The following is a 20,961-nucleotide window of genomic DNA, read 5'->3' on the forward strand; positions in this document are numbered from 1 at the left end:
GATCTTCTTAAAAAAAGGTCAGGACATATCACTCTAAACAAGCTTGACAAATTTTAGACAGATCGGACAAAATTTGCCTCTATAACAGTTAAAAAGGTGAAAATGATATGAATATAGTGGCATATTAAGCCAATAAGTGGTGTTTTACTGCCCCCTGCTGTTTAAAATAGTAATTTTGTCATAATGCTGACTATCATTGTTCTATAATTCATTTTTAGAATTAACATAATCACTATTTTAACATTTACAATCACATTTAGTCAAAATTCATTGTCACATTGACAAATGTGAACCCTGAATGAGACAGTTTAATCTACAATAGAATGTGTGTGTGTGTGTAGTCCCATGTTTCTGAATAAATTCTGAATAATCTGATTAATAGCTTGCAAAGACATGAAATGCTTATAGACCATTAAAATATATTTTCATAATGACTTTGTGTGTGTGTGTGTGTGTGTGTGTGAGCAAATGTCTACATATGAGTGCAAAAGCACCTGTGAAAACACTTTATTAATGAGTAGAATGGCCAGCAGAGGGCAGTAGAAGACCACTTATTGGCCCACTCTCATTTTGACACACTTGATTTTCAACAGTAAATCAAAGCACTAAAGCAAACCAGTTTTTCCATGTTAACTATTATAACACAATCATTTTTTGTCAGAGTTTATCACTTCATTTTTATTGGCACTTCACATCAATGCAGCAATGTGGTAAATCATGGTAAATCACGATAGAAACATGGTAAATCATAGTAAAAAATACTATTACATGGTGGATCATGGCAAATCATGCTAGCAATGTGATGAATCATGGTAAATCATGCTACAATCCTGGTAAATCATTCTAGAATGTGGTATATAATGGTAAATCATCCTATAACATGGGAAATTATGGTAAACTATGTTAAATCATGCTAGATTCATGGTAAATCATACTGGAACATGGTAGATCATGAAAAATCACACTAAATTTGGTATATCATGGTGAATCATGCTAAAACATGGTCTATTCCATCTATGATGTCAATGGTTAAATGCTTGCTACATAAAACTTAATGTCTTTTGATGTTTTTGTGCTTAACGGCCTTAAAGGCCTTAACTGCTTGAACACCGCTAAATGCTGCTTGCAGCTTTAATTATTATTATTATTATTCTTCTGCCGTAAAACGCATCGTGCAGACCAAACCGTAAGTGCTAGAGACTTGAAACTTGGCCAGTAGGTAGTACAAAAATCGAGGAGAGCTTATCAAATTATGAGCCCGATTGGCCCATAGGTGGCGCTATAGCAACCAATTGCGCGTAACTGGTCATAACTCCTAGACCGTAAGTCGTAGACTCAAGTGTCTTATATCACTGGAAAGCTGGTCACCGGACGAAAAAAACGTATATCTCCGATTTCATTTCCGTCATGATAGATTTTCCGCCATTTTGAATTTTGTCAAAAAACGACTTTTGCGAACTAGTCCCTGATTTTTCGCCCGATCGGAACCAAACCAGTGCACAAATGTTCTGTGGAGTCTGAATATAAATTATAATCGAAAAAAAGTTGAAATTTCGATTTCTGGTCGCTAGGGGGCGCAAAAAGAATGTTGTGGGAGGAGCCTATTTTACTAAAATGGCTATAACTCGAGAAGTAAATGAGATATCTTCACCAAACTTGATACACGTGTGTATGAGGACAGTTTGAGGTCACAGTAAAAAAATCGCGTCGATCTAACACTAGGTGGCGCTATAACATGAAAAAAACATATAAAGGGCTGACCGTTAGTCCGATTGACTTGAAAATTGGTATGCAGTGTCTTGGTCCAAGGCCCCATGTATGTCTATGAGGACATTGGCGTATCTCAAAAAACATGGCCGCCATTGACCAATGAATTTGAGACGAGGTTAACAGAGGCCAATCGGAACGAAACTCGATGGGCATGTTCGACTCATGGCCTAAGAGGTCTGTAAGAGTTTTGAAAGAAATCGGCCACTAGTTGGCGCTAACGAGTTTTACGGCTCTGTAATCACGTGGTGTTGCACACATCCGCCCAAAATGCATATCATTTGATAGATCTCCTCATGGTGAACAACTTTGCCTCTAGAACCATTGCTGTCAATCAAATCGTTCATTAAATATTCACGAATATGTTAAAAACCTACTTTTGCGAACTAGTCCCTGGTTTTTCGCCCGATCAAAACCAGACCAGTCTAGGACAATTCTCTGGACTCTCTAGATCAATAATTATCAAAAAAAAGTTGAACTTTGCCCTTTGGTTCACTGTAACAGGGTCATTTAGAAAAGGGGCGTGTCAAAATACACTCAAAAGCCTATAAATCATAAATGAAAACTCAGAACTTGACAAAAATTGATGAGCATATGTGTCATACCATGGTGAGGAAGCATGCAAAGTTTCATGGAGATCGGACCATAGGTGGCGCTATAACTGTTAAAAAGCTTTTAAACCATATATTTCCTATGGTAAATTGCCTGTATTGGCTGTAAATGGTCTTTTCCATCTATGATCGTAAAATTTTCATATCTTAATGTTTAAAACCAGTGCAGTACAATTATCTGGACTCTCTAGATCAATAATTATCAGAAAAGGTGTAATTTCTTCATTTGAATGGCTATAATAGTGTAAATTGGATGGCTATAACATTTTGGATGGCTATAACAGCCAATAAGTGGTATTTTACTGCCCCCTGCTGTCATTTCATCATACTACTCCCTAATATTGTTATATATAATTGAAATTTAGACTTTATTAAATCATTATTTTAACATTTACAATCACATTTTGTCCAAATTCATCTATTGCTCTGTACTCTCTAGAACATTAATTATCAGAAAATGTATAACTTGTAATGTATAACATTTGGATGACTATAATAGGGTCACTTCAATATGTAGCCTTGACCGAAAGCCAATATCTTTTCAATGAATGCTCATAGCTTCTTAAAAAAAGGTCAAGCATGGCTAACAGCCAATAAGTGATATTTTACTGCCCCCTGCTGTCATTTTCATCATACTACTCCCTAATATTGTTATAGTTCATATTTAGACTTTCTAAAACCATTATTTTAACATTTACTATCACATTTTGTAAAAATGCATCTATTGGAGTATTATGGACTGCATTTATTTATTTTATTTATTACTCTTTACAATTGTGTCACAGGAAGGCTGAAAACGAAAGTTTTTATTTATACAACTGTATATAGTCTGTAATACCACTGTTGTCCAATAGATGGAGCAGCAGTATTATACAAATGCTGAAGGAGTATTGTTCATTCTTAGTTAATACTAACTAATGTAGTTAACATTAACTAAGAATGAACAATACTCCTTCAGCATTTGTTAATCTTTGTTAATGTTAATTTCAACATTTACAAATACTTTATTTAAATCTTGTTAACATTAGTTAATGCACTGTGAACTAACATGAACTAACAATGAACAGCTGGATTTGTATTAACTAACGTTAACAAAGATGAACAAAAACAGTAACAAATGTATTGCTCATGGTTAGTTAATGTTAATTAATACATTAATGTTTAATAAATGAACCTTATTGTAAAGTGTTACCGACATTTTTTATCTTTTTTATCAGCTTTCAGCATTGGCTAAAAAAAAATGCTTAAAGCTATTTTTTATGAAAAAAATACCAAAGTGGTATTTTACTGCCCCTTGCTGTCATTTCATCATACTACTCCCTAATATTGTTTTATAATTCATATTTAGAATTTCTAAAATCATTATTTCAACGTTTACAATTTTTTTTTCTCCAAATTCATCTATTGGAGTATTATGGACTGCATTTATTTATTTTATTTATTACTATTTACAATTGTGTCACAGGAAGGCTGAAAACGAAAGTATAACGTTGGGCCACGCGCCCCAAGGACAAATTCACTCATAACTCGAAAACAGAAAGTCGCTGCACGCTCAAATTTTGATGGTAAGGTTCTCTCGGGGTTCTTGATCCAAATCTATCGTCGCGGGGCTCGGGAACGCCCCCCCGCGAATCGCTAATTCGTGAGACCCACGATTTCAAACGGCTGTAACTCCCGACCTAGACTACCTAGATCCATGTGACAGAGCTTGTTGGAAAGGCCCTGTCCTCGTCTAGCTTCGATTCGAGTATGGTGCGATTTGGCCTGGGCATTCCCGAGATATAAGCCCACAAAGATATGCATTTCAATGGACATTAGGCCTACTCCACGGCCCCAATCACCCATCAACACCGGGATGGTCTTGTTCAACAGAGCTCCTCTAACACTATCTAAGTTCTGAGTTTCAGATTTTTTCATTATCTCGTTCCCGAGATATAAGTGAAAACCAAATTTCCATTCATTCATTTCAACTGTATATAGTCTGTAATACCACTGTTGTCCAATAGATGGAGCAGCAGCATTATACAAATGCTGAAGGAGTATTGTTCATTCTTAGTTAATGTTAACTATGTTAATCTTTGTTAATGTTAATTTCAACATTTACAAATACTTTATTAAAATCTTGTTAACATTAGTTAATGCACTGTGAACTAACCTGAACCAAAGAGTATAGAAGAACAAGAGGCGAAACTCCGATGCTTTTCTGGTAACAGCCACTAGGTGGCGCGGCCGCCATTTTGGGGTGAAAATTCCAACTGGAGTTACTGGGCAACAGCACAGATAACAGTTTTTTAGGTAGTTTTTCTTGCATTTTTATGCAACTTTACACATTTACTACTATTATTAGTTACCAACTCCACTAGGCTTGAAATATATTTTGTACGTTTTAATCCCCTGGATCGTGCTACAAACATGATGATCTTAACATGATGCATTGGTGTGTCCGTTATCTGTGTTTTTTTGTTTACATAGGCTTGCTTTAACGGTCATTAATATAAAATAGTACTGCAAAAAAAAACCAGTTTACTGTAAAGCTATTCTATTGCTGTTATATATTTATTGTCCAACATTTACATTTTAGTACAATTACATTTATTTGCTGAATTCATTTATTTCATTGAACTTATTTTTGTATGTAAGGTTATGTGTACCTCCTGGGAAACGGTCTAACGTTATAACTTTATGAACTTACATCACTTTATTCTTCTTACCTGTCACACTTAATGTAGAGATTAATATAATTAATTAAATCCTTGAACTTCCCTGTCTCAAGTTATGTGGAAAAGCCTAGTAGCAACTTCTTTTTAACGGATATAACGTTAACTGTTGTGAATTAAAATAATCACCTAATTATTTCAACCTAAAAATGACCTCTGCACTGGACTAAATATATGTATAATATATGACTGCCGAGTCGCTTTCACCCCAAAATGGCGGACGCGTAGGGCTGCTGCTGGGCGCTGGTGTTGCAATGGAACGTTCTATTGGCTTTCACTTCTTGTCAATATGCGTTCTTTGCCTGAACTAACAATGAACAGCTGGATTTGTATTAACTAACGTTAACACTAGAAGTGCCAGAATTCCATAACTACTAGAACTGCCACAAGCGGTCATTTTGACCGTTAGATTGCAAACTCTATATCTTTAATGATAAATACCCAATTGAGAGATTAATGCATTTGTTGTATTAAGATATCTTTTAAAAACAAAACAACACCAAACTGTACATTTCAAAAAGTTTAATTATACATTTATAAATAATAATATCAGTAGCCCGTAATTATCGCATAGGGCCTATTGACAACAGAGCTATATTTCCATATCCCTTCAACATAACTCAGAACAAGATAATAACAACTAAAAGTATCTTATTTAGATATTCTTTTGACAGTGAGAGAGACAATGTCATGGTTTATGAATTCGCTGTCTCCTTTCTCGTCTTGTTGTGTGTGTGTGTGCGTGGTCGCTGATCAATGCAGCTGATCAGCACGCGCGCTCTGATCAACGCGCCAGCTGCAACTGATCAGCGATTCGACCCTTTTCAGTGTTACTGTTCTCGCCTAGTCTTTGGGTGTTTCTCAAAACCAAGAATGCAAAGAACGGACTTGTGTTCTTGGGGAGAACGCTCTTGCTAGTTGTTCTTGGAAGAATGAACTCACAAGGTGACGAGCACACAGAACGCTGCTTTGAGACGATGTGTTCTTGCTGGTATTGCGCAATAATACCCCCGCACAGACACCGTCTGCAGTACCCTAACATAACGAGAATTATTGACGATAACAGCCAGGCTGCAATGGTCTCTTGGCTGTGGGGAAAAACGAGTCTGTGAGCAAACTGGCCGGTTGGCTCGATAGCTAACGTTACACCCGCCGGCGCTTATGGAGATTCTCACTTCCGAAAACGTTTGAGCACATTTTCGATTAGCCATACATTTTCGTAAAAATGCCAATATTTGAAATCTACACAGTTGATTTCTCGCATCAAATGTTCTCAGAAGTGAATTTAGTGATGAAATAGTGTACGTAATTGTAGAAAAACGAAATACTGTATTGACCTGCCTCTCCTTCCTCGAATGCCGAATTGAATGCTGGGATATTTCTGCCGTCAAGTTCACACAAGTTACCAACCGATGCATCCTCGGTAAAATGGGCGTGTCAAGAACACATCCGGGATTTTTAACTGTTCTTGCCAAAATGCAAACTTGTGTATTGGGACAGTACTTGGGCCACAAAAGATGACGTTTCACAAGAACACAAGGACACAAGTACAGACAAGACCACAGATTGAGAAAGGCCCTTTGTCAGATCGTTGTGGATTTTTCCTGCGTGTTTGTTCCCTGCCTGTATCCGTTTTCCGTGTGTCATCCCGTGTTCAGCACTCCTGGTTCAGCACTCACTCCAGCGTCCCTGTGCTGCCAAGGGCTTCATACCGGACATTTGCACACCTTAACTCTCCCAGCATCTGACCAGCTCTCAATAAACATATCTGTCATTTTGCAATTGAATCTTCTGATTATTTCCTAATAGACAAAGGTCAACCGCGAGAAATGTAACAAAAGAATACCGCAAAATTCAGTGCGGTCAATATGACCGTCTATGGCCGAAATAGGTAAATATGTTCATTTGTTTGTTTGCCTTATGTGTAATTTATATTAAAAACATTTTAAATGAAAATACAGACACTTTTAGGAAAAGTCAGGTACCAGCAGGATTTTATTTATTTTTTCAACAAAGTTATTGCAGATATAAAATTCAAAACGGTCAAAATGACCGTCGTGGCCGTTCTAGTGTTAACAAAGATGAACAAAAACAGTAACAAATGTATTCCTCATGGTTAGTTCATGTTAATTAATACATTAACTAATGTTTAATAAATGAACCTTATTGTAAAGTGTTACCGACATTTTTAATCTTTTTTATCAGCTTTCAGCATTGGATAACAAACAAACGCTTTAAGCTATTTTTTTATTAGTTTTAATATAGTTTTGTATTATTACATCTCAAAGAAATATGTGAAATGCATGCTTATACACAATTAAAAGAGATTTTCACAATAACATATCCCATGTGTGTGTGTGTGTGTGTGTGTGTGTGTGTGTGTAAGCATATGTCTACATATGAATGCAAAAGCACTTGTAAAAAACACTTTATTAATAAGTACAGTGGCCAGCAGAGGGCAGTAGAAGACCACTTATTGGCTCACTTTCATTTTGACTCACTTGATTTTCACCAGTTTTCTGCACTAAAGCAAACCAGTTTTTCCATGTTAACTATTATAACACAATCATATTTTGTCAAAGTTCATCACTTCATTTTTATTGACACTTCACATTAATGCTAGCAATATGGTGCATCATGGTACATCACAATAGAAACATGGTAAATCATTGTAAACAATACTATTACATGGTGTATCATGGCAAATCATGCTACAATCCTGCGGTAAATCATTCTAGAATGTGGTATATCATGGTAAATCATCCTATAACATGGTAAATCATGCTAGAATCGTATTAAATCATACTAGAATATGTTCAATTGTGGTAAATCATGCTAGAACAGGATAAATCATGGCGAATCATGCTAAAACATGGTCTATTCTATCTATGATCTCAGTGGTTAAATGCTTGCTATATACAACTTAATGTCTTTTGATGCGTATGTGCTTAACGGCCTTAAAGGCCTTAACTGCTTGAACACCGCTAAATGCTGCTTGCAGCTTTAATTATTATTATTATTATTATTTTTCTTCCGCCGTAAAACGCATCGTGCAGCCCAAACCGTAAGTGCTAGAGACTTGAAACTTGGCCAGTAGGTAGTACAAAAATCGAGGAGAGGTTATCAAATTATGAGCCCGATTGGCCCATAGGTGGCGCTATAGCAATCAATTGCACAAAACTGCTCATAACTCCTAGACCGTAAGTCGTAGACTCAAGTGTCTTATATCACTGGAAAGCTGGTCACCTGACGAAAAAAACGTATATCTCCGATTTAATTTCCGCCAATATAGATTTTCCGCCATTTTGAATTTTGTCAAAAAACTACTTTTGCGAACTAGTCCCTGGTTTTTTGTCCGATCGGAACCAAACCAGTGCAGAAATGTTCTTTGGAGTCTGAATGTTAATAATTATTGAAAAAAAGTTGAAATTTCGATTTTCGGTCGCTAGGGGGCGCAAAATGAACATTGTGGGAGGAGCCTATTTTACTAAAATGGCTATAACTCGATAAGGAAATGAGATAGCTTCACCAAACTTGGTACACATGTGAATGAGTTCAATCTGAGGTCACAGTAAAAAAATCGCAACGATCAAACACTAGGTGGCGCTATAACATGAAAAAAACATATAAAGGGCTGACCGTTAGTCCGATTGACCTGAAAATTGGTATGCAGTGTCTTGGTCCAAGGCCCCATGTATGTGTAAGAGGACATTGGCGTATCTCAAAAAACATGGCCGCCATCGACCAATGAAGTTGAGATGAGGTTAACGGAGGCCAATCGTAACGAAACTCGATGGGCATGTTCGACTCATGGCCCAAGAGGTCTGTAAGAGTTTTGAAAGATATCGGCCACTAGTTGGCGCTAACAAGTTTTACGGCTCTGTAATCACGTGGTGTTGCACACAACCCCACAAAATGCATATCATTTGATAGATCTCCTCATGCTGAACAACTTTGCCTCTGGAACCATTGCTGTCAATCGAATTGTTCATTAAATATTCATGAATATGTTAAAAACCTACTTTTGCGAACTAGTCCCTGGTTTTTCGCCCGGTCGGAACCAGACCAGTCTAGGACAATTCTCTGGAGTCTCTAGATCAATAATTATTGAAAAAAAGTTGAACTTTTCCCTTTGGTTTGCTATAACAGGGTCATTTAGAAAATGGGCGTGGCAAAATACACTCAAAAGCCTATAAATCCTAAATAAAAACTCAGAACTTCACAATAATTGGTGAGCATATGTGACATACCATCATTAACAAGCATGCAAAATTTTATGGAGATCGGACCATAGGTGGCGCTATAACTGTTAAAAAGCTTTAAAACCATATATTTCCTATGGTAAATTGCCTGTTTTGGCTGTAAATGGTCTTTTCCATCAATTATGTCAGTGGTTAAATGTATGCTAAATAAAACTTAAAGTCTTTTGATGCTTTTGTGCTTAACGGCCTTAAAGGCCTTAACTGCTTGAACACCGCTAAATGCTGCTAGCAGCTTTAATTAGGTGTTCAAGCACGAAGTGCTGAAAACCTATTGTATTTGTACTGATTTTTATTATTATTATTAGGTGTTCAAGCACGAAGTGCTGAAAACCTATTGTATTTGTACTGATTTTTATTATTATTATTATTATTATTATTATTATTATTCTCCTGTAAAACGCATCGTGCAGCCCAAACCGTAAGTGCTGGAGAGTTGAAACTTTGTCAGATGGTAGTACAAAAATCGAGGAGAGGTTATCAAATTATGAGCCCGATTGGCCCATAGGTGGCGCTATAGCGATCAATTGCGCGAAACTGCTCATAACTCCTAAACCGTAAGTCGTAGACTCAAGTGTCTTATATCATTGGAAAGCTGGAGGCCTGAAGTAAAAAACGTATATCTCCGATTTCATTTCCGGTATGCAAATTTTTCCGCCATTTTGAATTTTGTCAAAAACCTAATTTTGCGAACTAGTCCCTGGTTTTTCGCCCGATCAAAATAAAAAAAATGCATACATGTTCTCTGGAGTCTGAATATCAATAATTATTGAAAAAAAGTTGAATTTTCGATTCACGGTCGCTAGGGGGAGTAAAATGATCGTTGTGGGAGGAGCCTATTTTACTAAAATGGCTATAACTCGAAAAGTAAATGAGATATCTTCATCAAACTCAAGAGACATGTGTATGAGGACAGTCTGAGGTCACAGTAAAAAGATCGCGACGATCGAACACTAGTTGGCGCTATAACATTAAAAAAACATAAAAAGGGCTATGACCACCTGACCGTTAGTCCGATTGACTTGAAAATTGGTATGCAGTGTCTTGTTCCAAGGCCCCATGTATGTGTATGAGGAAATTGGCGTAACTCAAAAAACATGGCCGCCATTGGCCAATGAATTTGAGCACCTATGAGACGAGGTTAACGAAGGCCGATCGGAACGAAACTCGATGGGCATGTTCGACTCATGGCCCAAGAGGTCTGTAAGAGTTTTGAAAGAAATTGGCCACTAGTTGGAGCTAACGAGTTTTACGGCTCTGTAATCACGTGGTGTTGCACACATCCCCACAATATGCATATCATTTGATAGATCTCCTCATGCTAAACAACTTTGCCTCTAGAACCATTGCTGTCAATCAAATCGTTCATTAAATATTCACGAATATGTTAAAAACCTACTTTTGCGAACTAGTCCCTGGTTTTTCGCCCGATCGGAACCAAACCAGTCTAGGTCAATTCTCTGGACTCTCTAGATCAATAATTATCGAAAAAAAGTTGAACTTTTGCATTTTTCGTATGGCTATAATAGGGTAATTTAGAAAAGGGGCGTGTCAAAATACACTCAAAAGCCTATAAATCATAAATAAAAACTCAGAACTTGACAAAAATTGATGAGCATATGTGTCATACCATGGTGAAGAAGCATGCAAAGTTTCATGGAGATCGGACAATAGGTGGCGCTATAACTGTTGAAAAGCTTTAAAACCATGCATTTCCTATGGTCAATTGCCTGTATTGGCTGTAAATGGCCTTTTCCATCTATGATTGTAAAATTGTCATATCTTAATGTTTAAAACCAGTGCAGTACAATTATCTGGACTCTCTAGATCAATAATTATCAGAAAAGGTATCATTTCTTCATTTGAATGGCTATAATAGTGTAAATTGGATGGCTATAAGATTTTGGATGGCTATAACAGCCAATAAGTGGTATTTTACTGCCCCCTGCTGTCATTTCATCATACTACTCCCTAATATTGTTATATATAATTGAAATGTAGACTTTATTAAATCATTATTTTAACATTTACAATCACATTTTGTCCAAATTCATCTATTGGAGTATTATGGACTGCATTTATTTATTTTATTTATTACTATTTACAATTGTGTCACAGGAAGGCTGAAAACGAAAGTATAACGTTGGGCCACGCCCCCCAAGTACAAATTCACTCATAACTCGAAAACAGAAAGTCTCTGCACGCTAGGTAAGGTTCTCTCGGGGTTCTTGATCCAAATCTATCGTCGCAGGGCTCGGGAACGCCCCCCGCGACGAATTCTTAGTTAATGTTAACTAATGTAGTTAACATTAACTAAGAATGAACAATACTCCTTCAGCATTTGTTAATCTTTGTTAATGTTAATTTCAACATTTACATATACTTTATTAAAATCTTGTTAACATTAGTTAATGCACTGTGAACTAACCTGAACTAACAATGAACAGCTGGATTTGTATTAACTAATGTTAACAAAGATGAACAAAAACAGTAACAAATGTATTGCTCATGGTTCATGTTAATTAATACATTAACTAATGTTTAATAAATGAACCTTATTGTAAAGTGTTACCGACATTTTTAATCTTTGTTATCAGCTTTCAGCATTGGCTAACAAACAAACGCTTAAAGCTATTTTTTTTATTATTTTAAATATAGTTTTATATTATTACATCACAAAGAAATATGTTAAATGCATGCTTATACACCATTAAAAGAGATTTTCACAATAACATATCCCGTGTGTGTGTGTGTGTAAGCATATGTCTACATATGAATGGAAAAGCACTTGTGTGACCAGCAGAGGGCAGTAGAAGACCACTTATTGGCTCACTTTCATTTTGACACACTTGATTAGGGATGGGAATTGATAAGAATTTAACGATTCCGATTCCATTATCGATATTGCTTATCGATTCGATTCCTTATCGATTCTCTTATCGATTCTCATTGGGTGAGGGAATAAGTACAAATTTGTTTGTTTGTATTAACTTATTGAACTTATAACTTATTTTGTTTGTTAATTATTATTAACTCGCTGACACAGCACAGAGTATTAGGGGTGTGAACCTACAATGGTCTCACGGTTCGGTTCGATTCCGATTATCATGTCATCGATTCAGTTCAATTTGATATCTCGATGCCTCAATTTTACTTCAAAAGTGATGTGTGTGTGTGTGTGTGTGCGTGCGCGTGTTCACCCGTTCGTGAAGTCGCAGTGACAGAAACAGTGACATTCCAGTTTAAGTTTCATGGGACTAAAGTCTGTTCATGATGTGTGGCCAAATGTTTCTGCATATTGGAGGTCCCCTCCCCCCCCTTTGACGAAATGGAAATTTTACAGGTGTTGCAGCAAGTGACCATATTGTTATGAGGCGCCGTCATACTCTCATTGAGCATGTGCGCGAGTTTGAGTGTGTGTGTGCTCGCGTCTCATATGAGTATGTGTGTGGAGAGTTTGTGTGTGCGCGCGCGTCTCATATGAGTTTGTGTGTGCGCGCGCGCGTCTCATATGAGTATGTGCGTGCAGAGTTTGTGTGTGCGCGCGCGCGTCTCATATGAGTATGTGCGTGCAGAGTTTGTGTGTGCGCGCGCGTCTCATATGAGTTTGTGTGTGCGCGCGCGCGTCTCATATGAGTATGTGCCTGGAGAGTTTCGCGCATCTCGTGTGTGTAGAGTTTGCATGTATGCGTGAGCGACTTTAGGTGTGTCGCTGTGCATTTCATATGTATTTGTTTGAGCATTCAGCAGTATACATGTTTGACTACTTAGTATACGTGTATATGCAAGTGTTTCATATATGTGTGCGTGAATGAAGTTTGATTTAAGCCCTAGACGGCACCTCATATATTGTCGTCTTTTCGCGTGAAATATAACCAAACGAGCGCTTCTGCCTCGATGTTATGTTTGATGCGTTCTGAATCAAAATAACGCAGCGCGTGTGTGACGTCATGACACATTTGCAACGAGCGGAACCGATAAGCGGAATCGTTAAGCAGGCATACTAACGGTTCCAGGGAATTGGTTAACTGGGCACCGGTTCTGAAGAAGAAAATTAATATAAAATAGTACTGCAAAAAAACAGTTTACTGTAGTGTAAAGCTATTCTATTGCTGTTATATATTTATTGTCCAACATTTACATTTTAGTACAATTACATTTATTTGCTGAATTCGTTTATTTCATTGAACTTATTTTTGTATGTAAGGTTATGTGTACCTCCTGGGAAACGGTCTAACGTTATAACTTTATGAACTTACATCACTTTATTCTTCTTACCTGTCACACTTAATGTAGAGATTAATATAATTAATTAAATCCTTGAACTTCCCTGTCTCAAGTTATGTGGGGGAAAAGCCTAGTAGCAACTTCTTTTTAACGGATATAACGTTAACTGTTGTGAATTAAAATAATCACCTAATTATTTCAACCTAAAAATGACCTCTGCACTGGACTAAATATATGTATAATATATGACTGCCGAGTCGCTTTCACCCCAAAATGGCGGACGCGTAGGGCTGCTGCTGGGCGCTGGTGTTGCAATGGAACGTTCTATTGGCTTTCACTTCTTGTCAATATACGTTCTTTGCCTGAACTAACAATGAACAGCTGGATTTGTATTAACTAACGTTAACACTAGAAGTGCCAGAATTCCATAACTACTAGAACTGCCACAAGCGGTCATTTTGACCGTTAGATTGCAAACTCTATATCTTTAATGATAAATACCCAATTGAGAGATTAATGCATTTGTTGTATTAGGATATCTTTTAAAAACAAAACAACACCAAACTGTACATTTTAAAAAGTTTAATTATACATTTATAAATAATAATATCAGTAGCCCGTAATTATCGCATAGGGCCTATTCACAACAGAGCTATATTTCCATATCCCTTCAACATAACTCAGAACAAGATAATAACAACTAAAAGTATCTTATTTAGATATTCTTTTGACAGTGAGAGAGACAATGTCACGGTTTATGAATTCGCTGTCTCCTTTCTCGTCTTGTTGTGTGTGTGTGTGTGCGTGGTCGCTGATCAATGCAGCTTATCAGCACGTGCGCTCTGATCAAGGCGCCAGCTGCAACTGATCAGCGATTCGACCCTTTTCAGTGTTACTGTTCTCGCCTAGTCTTTGGGTGTTTCTCAAAACCAAGAATGCAAAGAACGGACTTGTGTTCTTGGGGAGAACGCTCTTGCTAGTTGTTCTTGGAAGAATGAACTCACAAGGTGACGAGCACACAGAACGCTGCTGACAGTTTGAGACGATGTGTTCTTGCTGGTATTGCGCAATAATACCCCCGCACAGACGCCGTCTGCAGTACCCAAACATAACGAGAATTGTTGACGATAACAGCCAGGGTGCAATGGTCTCTTGGCTGTGGGGAAAAACGAGTCTGTGAGCAAACTGGCCGGTTGGCTCGATAGCTAACGTTACATCCGCAGGCGCTTATGGAGATTCTCACTTCCGAAAACGTTTGAGCACATTTTCGATTAGCCATACATTTTCGTAAAATGCCAATATTTGAAATCTACACAGTTGATTTCTCGCATCAAATGTTCTCAGAAGTGAATTTAGTGATGAAATAGTGTACGTAATTGTAGAAAAACGAAATACTGTATTGACCTGCCTCTCCTTCCTCGAATGCCGAATTGAATGCTGGGATATTTCTCCCGTCAAGTTCACACAAGTTACCAGCCGATGCATCCTCGGTAAAATGGGCGTGTCAAGAACACATCCGGGATTTTTTACTGTTCTTGCCAAAATGCAAACTTGTGTATTGGGACAGTACTTGGGCCACAAAAGATGACGTTTCACAAGAACACAAGGACACAAGTACAGACAAGAACACAGATTGAGAAAGGCCCTTTGTCAGATCGTTGTGGATTTTTCCTGCGTGTTTGTTCCCTGCCTGTATCTGTTTTCCGTGTGTCATCCCGTGTTCAGCACTCCTGGTTCAGCACTCACTCCAGCGTCCCTGTGCTGCCAAGGGCTTCATACCGGACATTTGCACACCTTCACTCTCCCAGCATCTGACCAGCTCTCAATAAACATATCTGTCATTTTGCAATTGAATCTTCTGATTATTTCCTAATAGACAAAGGTCAACCGCGAGAAATGTAACAAAAGAATACCGCAAAATTCAGTGCGGTCAATATGACCGTCTATGGCCGAAATAGGTAAATATGTTCATTTGTTTGTTTGCCTTATGTGTAATTTATATTAAAAACATTTTAAATGAAAATACAGACACTTTTAGGAAAAGTCAGGTACCAGCAGGATTTTTTTTTTTTTTCAACAAAGTTATTGCAGATATAAAATTCAAAACGGTCAAAATGACCGTCGTGGCCATTCTAGTGTTAACAAAGATGAACAAAAACAGTAACAAATGTATTGCTCATGGTTAGTTCATGTTAATTAATACATTAACTAATGTTTAATAAATGAACCTTATTGTAAAGTGTTACCGACATTTTTAATCTTTTTTATCAGCTTTCAGCATTGGCTAACAAACAAACGCTTAAAGCTATTTTTTTATTAGTTTTAATATAGTTTTATATTATTACATCACAAAGAAATATGTGAAATGCATGCTTATACACCATTAAAAGAGATTTTCACAATAACATATCCCATGTGTGTGTGTGTAAGCACATGTCTGCATATGAATGCAAAAGCACTTGTGAAAACACTTTATTAATAAGTAGAGTGACCAGCAGAGGGCAGTAGAAGACCACTTATTGGCTCACTTTCATTTTGACACACTTGATTTTCACCAGTATTCTGCACTAAAGCAAACCAGTTTTTCCATGTTAACTATTATAACACAATCATATTTTGTCAAAGTTTATCACTTCATTTTTATTGACACTTCACATTAATGCTAGCAATATGGTGCCTCATGGTAAATCACGATAGAAACATGGTAAATCATTGTAAACAATACTATTACATGGTGTATCATAGCAAATCATGCTACAATCCTGCGGTAAATCATTCTAGAATGTGGTATATCATGGTAAATCATCCTATAACATGGTAAATCATGCTAGAATCATATTAAATCATACTAGAATACGTTCAATTGTGGTAAATCATGCTAGAACAGGATAAATCATGGTGAATCATACTAGAACTTGGTATATCATGGTAAACTATGGTAAATCATGCTAGATTCATGGTAAATCATACTGGAACATTGTAAATAATGAAAAATCACACTGAAATGGGGTATATCATGGTAAATCATGCTAAAACATGGTCTATTCTATCTATGATCTCAGTGGTTAAATGCTTGCTACATACAACTTAATGTCTTCTAATGCTTTTGTGCTCAACGGCGTTAAAGGCCTTAACTGCTTGAACACCGCTAAATGCTGCTTGCAGCTTTAATTATTATTATTATTTTCCCCTAAAACGCATCGTGCAGCCCAAACCGTAAGTGCTGGAGCTCTGAAACTTTGTCAGATGGTAGTACAAAAATCGAGGAGAGGTTCAGAGAGTATGACCCCGATTGGCCTATAGGTGGCGCTACAGCAATCAATTGCGCGTAACGGCTCATAACTCCTAAACCGTAAGGCGTAGACTCAAGTGTCTTATATCATTGGAAAGCTGGACTCTTAACTTAAAAAACGTATATCTCCGATTTCATTTCCGCCATGATAGATTTTCCGCCATTTTGAATTTTGTTGAAAAACTACTTTTGCGAACTAGTCCCTGGTTTTTTGCCCGATCGGAACCAAACCAGTGTAGAAATGTTCTCTGGAGTCTGAATATCAATAATTATTAAAAAAAAGTTGAAATTTCGATTTCTGGTTGCTAGGGGGCGCAAAATGAACGTTGTGGGAGGAGCCTATTTTACAAAAATGGCTATAACTCAAGAACGAAATGAGATATCTTCACCAAACTTGACACACATGTGTATGAGGACAGTGTGGGGTCACAGTAAAAAAACCGCGTCGATCTAACACTAGGTGGCGCTATAACATTAAAAAAACATAAAAGGGGGTGTGGCCACCTGACCGTTAGTCCGATTTACCTGAAAATTGGTATGCAGTGTCTTGGTCCAAGGCCCCATGATTGTCTATGAGGACATTGGCGTATCTCAAAAAACATGGCCGCCATCGGCCAATGAAGTTTGAGCACCTGTGAGACGAGGTTAACGGAGGCCAATCGGAACGAAACTCAATGGGCATGTTCGACTCATGGCCCAAGAGGTCTGTAAGAGTTTTGAAAGAAATCGGCCACTAGTTGGCGCTAACGAGTTTTACGGCTCTGTAATCACGTGGTGTTGCACACATCCCCACAAAATGCATATCATTTGATAGATCTCCTCATGATGAACAACTTTGCCTCTAGAACCATTGCTGTCAATCAAACCGTTCATTAAATATTCACGAATATGTTAAAAACCTACTTTTGCGAACTAGTCCCTGGTTTTTCGCCCGATTGGAACCAGACCAGTCTAGGACAATTCTCTGGACTCTCTAGATCAATAATTATTGAAAAAAAGTTGAAATTTGCCATTTGGTTCATTATAACAGGATCATTTATAAAAAGGGGCGTGTCAAAACACACTCAAAAGCCTATAAATCATAAATAAAAACTCAGAACTTCACAAAAATTGATGAGCATATGTGTCATACCATGGTGAAGAAGCATGCAAAGTTTCATGGAGATCGGACAATAGGTGGCGCTATAACTGTTGAAAAGCTTTAAAACCATACATTTCCTATGGTAAATTGCCTGTATTGGCTGTAAATGGTCTTTTCCATCTATGATCGTATAATTTTCATATCTTAATGTTTAAAACCAGTGCAGTACAATTATCTGGACTCTCTAGATCAATAATTATCAGAAAAGGTATAATTACTTCATTTGGATGGCTATAATAGAGTGTAAATCGGATGGCTATAACAGCTATAACAGCTTGGATGGCTATAACAGCCAAAAAGTGGTATTTTACTGCCCCCTGCTGTCATTTCATCATACTACTCTCTAATATTTTTATATATAATTGATATTTAGACTTTATTAAATCATTATTTTAACATTTACAATCACATTTTGTCAAAATTCATCTATTGCTCTGTACTCTCTAGAACAATAATTATTGGAAAATGTATAACTTCTTCATTTGGATGACTATAATAGGGTCACTTCAATATGTAGCCTTGAGCGAAAGCCAATATCTTTTCAATAAATGCTCATAGCTTCTTAAAAAAAGGTCAAGAACAGCTATAACAGCTTGAAAAAGGCTAACAGCCAATAAGTGGTATTTTACTGCCCCCTGCTGTTTAAAAAAAGTCATTTTGTCACACTACTCAACTATAATTAATATTTAGACTTTATAAATTCACTATTTTAACATTTACAATAACATTTAGTCAAAAATCATCTATTGAAGTGACAATTGAGTCACATTGGATCCTGAAGTTCCAAATGTCTCTATCTACATCAGAATGAGCGTGTGTAGATTAAATGAAATGAAAAACATGGCCTATTGTATAAGTAGGCTGTAATAGCACTGTTGTCCACTAGATGGAGCAGCAGCATTAGACATTTTTAATCTTTTTTTATCAGCTTTCAGCATTGGCTAACAAACAAATGCTTAAAGCATTTTCTTTAATTAGTTTTATATTATTACATTGCAAAGAAATATGTGAAATGCTCATATACCATTAAAACTGATTTTCACAATAACATATCCCAAAAATGTGTGTGTGTGTGTGTGTGTGTGTGTGTGTGTGTGTGTGTGTGTGTGTGTGTGTGTGTGTGTGTGTGTGTGTGTGTGTGTGTGTGTGTGTGTGTGTGTGTAAGCATGCATTATGGAGTTAACATGAAAAAAATGGTTTGCTTCAGTGGAGAATACTGGAGAAACAAAGTAGTTGAAAATGAAAGTGAGCCAATAAGTGGTCTTCTACTGCCCTCTGCTGGCCACTCTTCTTATTAATAGTCTTTTTTTGTATATAGACACTATAAAATCACTTATATAACAATTACTATTATAACACATTCATATTTTGTCAGAGTTTATCACTTCAATTGTTCTTATGCTTCATATAATTGCTATCAACGTGGTAAATCATGGTAAATAATGCCAGAAACATGGTAAATCATAGTAAAAAAGGTAAATCATGCTAGAATCCTGGTAAATTATTCTACAATGTGCTATATCATGGTAAATCATCATATAACATGGTATATCAAGGTAAACTATGGAAAATCATGTTAGATTCATGGTAAATCATACTGGAACATGGTAAATCATGAAAAATCACACTGAAATGTAGTATATCATGGTAAATCATGCTTGCTACATAAAACTTAATGTCTTTTGATGCTTTTGTGCTTAACGGCCTTAAAGGCCTTAACTGCTTGAACACCGCTAAATGCTGCTAGCAGCTTTAATTATTATTATTTTTCTTCCGCCGTAAAACGCATCGTGCAGCCCAAACCGTAAGTGCTAGAGACTTGAAACTTGGCCAGTAGGTAGTACAAAAATCGAGGAGAGGTTATCAAAGTATGAGCCCAATTGGCCCATAGGTGGCGCTATAGCGCAAAAAACAAAAAAAAATCACTATTTTGCTTAAATCTCAGTAACCCTTTGTCCCAGACTCAAGTGTCTTATATCTTTGGAATCCTTGGCTCAAGGCGAACAAAAAATGCCCCAGGTATTTTTTTGTAGGTATGCAAATTTTCCCACCATTTCCGGTTTTGTCCAAAACCTACTTTTGCGAACTAGTCCCTGGTTTTTTACCCGATCGGAACCAAACCAGTGCAGAAATGTTCTTTGGAGTCTGAATGTTAATAATTATCGAAAAAAAGTTGAAATTTCGATTGTCGGTCGCTAGGGTGCGCAAAATGATCATTGTGGGAGGAGCCTATTTTACTAAAATGGCTATAACTCGATAAGGAAATGAGATAGCTTCACCAAACTTGGTACACATGTGAATGAGTTCAATGTGAGGTCACAGTAAAAAAAATCGCAACGATCGAACACTAGGTGGCACTATAACATGAAAAAAACATATAAAGGGCTGACCGTTAGTCCGATTGACCTGGAAATTGGTATGCATTGTCTTGGTCCAAGGCCCCATGTATGTGTAAGAGGACATTGGCGTATCTCAAAAAACATGGCCGCCATCGACCAATGAAGTTTGAGCCCCTATGAGACGAGGTTAACGGAGGCCAATCGGAACGAAACTCGATGGGCATGTTCGACTCATGGCCCAAGAGGTCTGTAAGAGTTTTGAAAGAAATCGGCCACTAGTTGGCGCTAACGAGTTTTACGGCTCTGTAATCACGTGGTGTTGCACACAACCCCACAAAATGCATATCATTTGATAGATCTCCTCATGCTGAACAACTTTGCCTCTAGAACCATTGCTGTCAATCGAATTGTTCATTAAATATTCATGAATATGTTAAAAACCTACTTTTGCGAACTAGTCCCTGGTTTTTCGCCCGATCGGAACCAGACCAGTCTAGGACAATTCTCTGGAGTCTCTAGATTAATAATTATCGAAAAAAAGTTGAACTTTGCCCTTTGGTTTGCTATAACAGGGTCATTTAGAAAATGGGTGTGGCAAAATACACTCA

The sequence above is a fragment of the Rhinichthys klamathensis genome, unplaced genomic scaffold (assembly GCF_029890125.1).
Source record: "Rhinichthys klamathensis goyatoka isolate OS25496 unplaced genomic scaffold, OSU_Roscu_1.1 h1tg000019l_1, whole genome shotgun sequence".
Taxonomy (NCBI): Eukaryota; Metazoa; Chordata; class Actinopteri; order Cypriniformes; family Leuciscidae; genus Rhinichthys; species Rhinichthys klamathensis.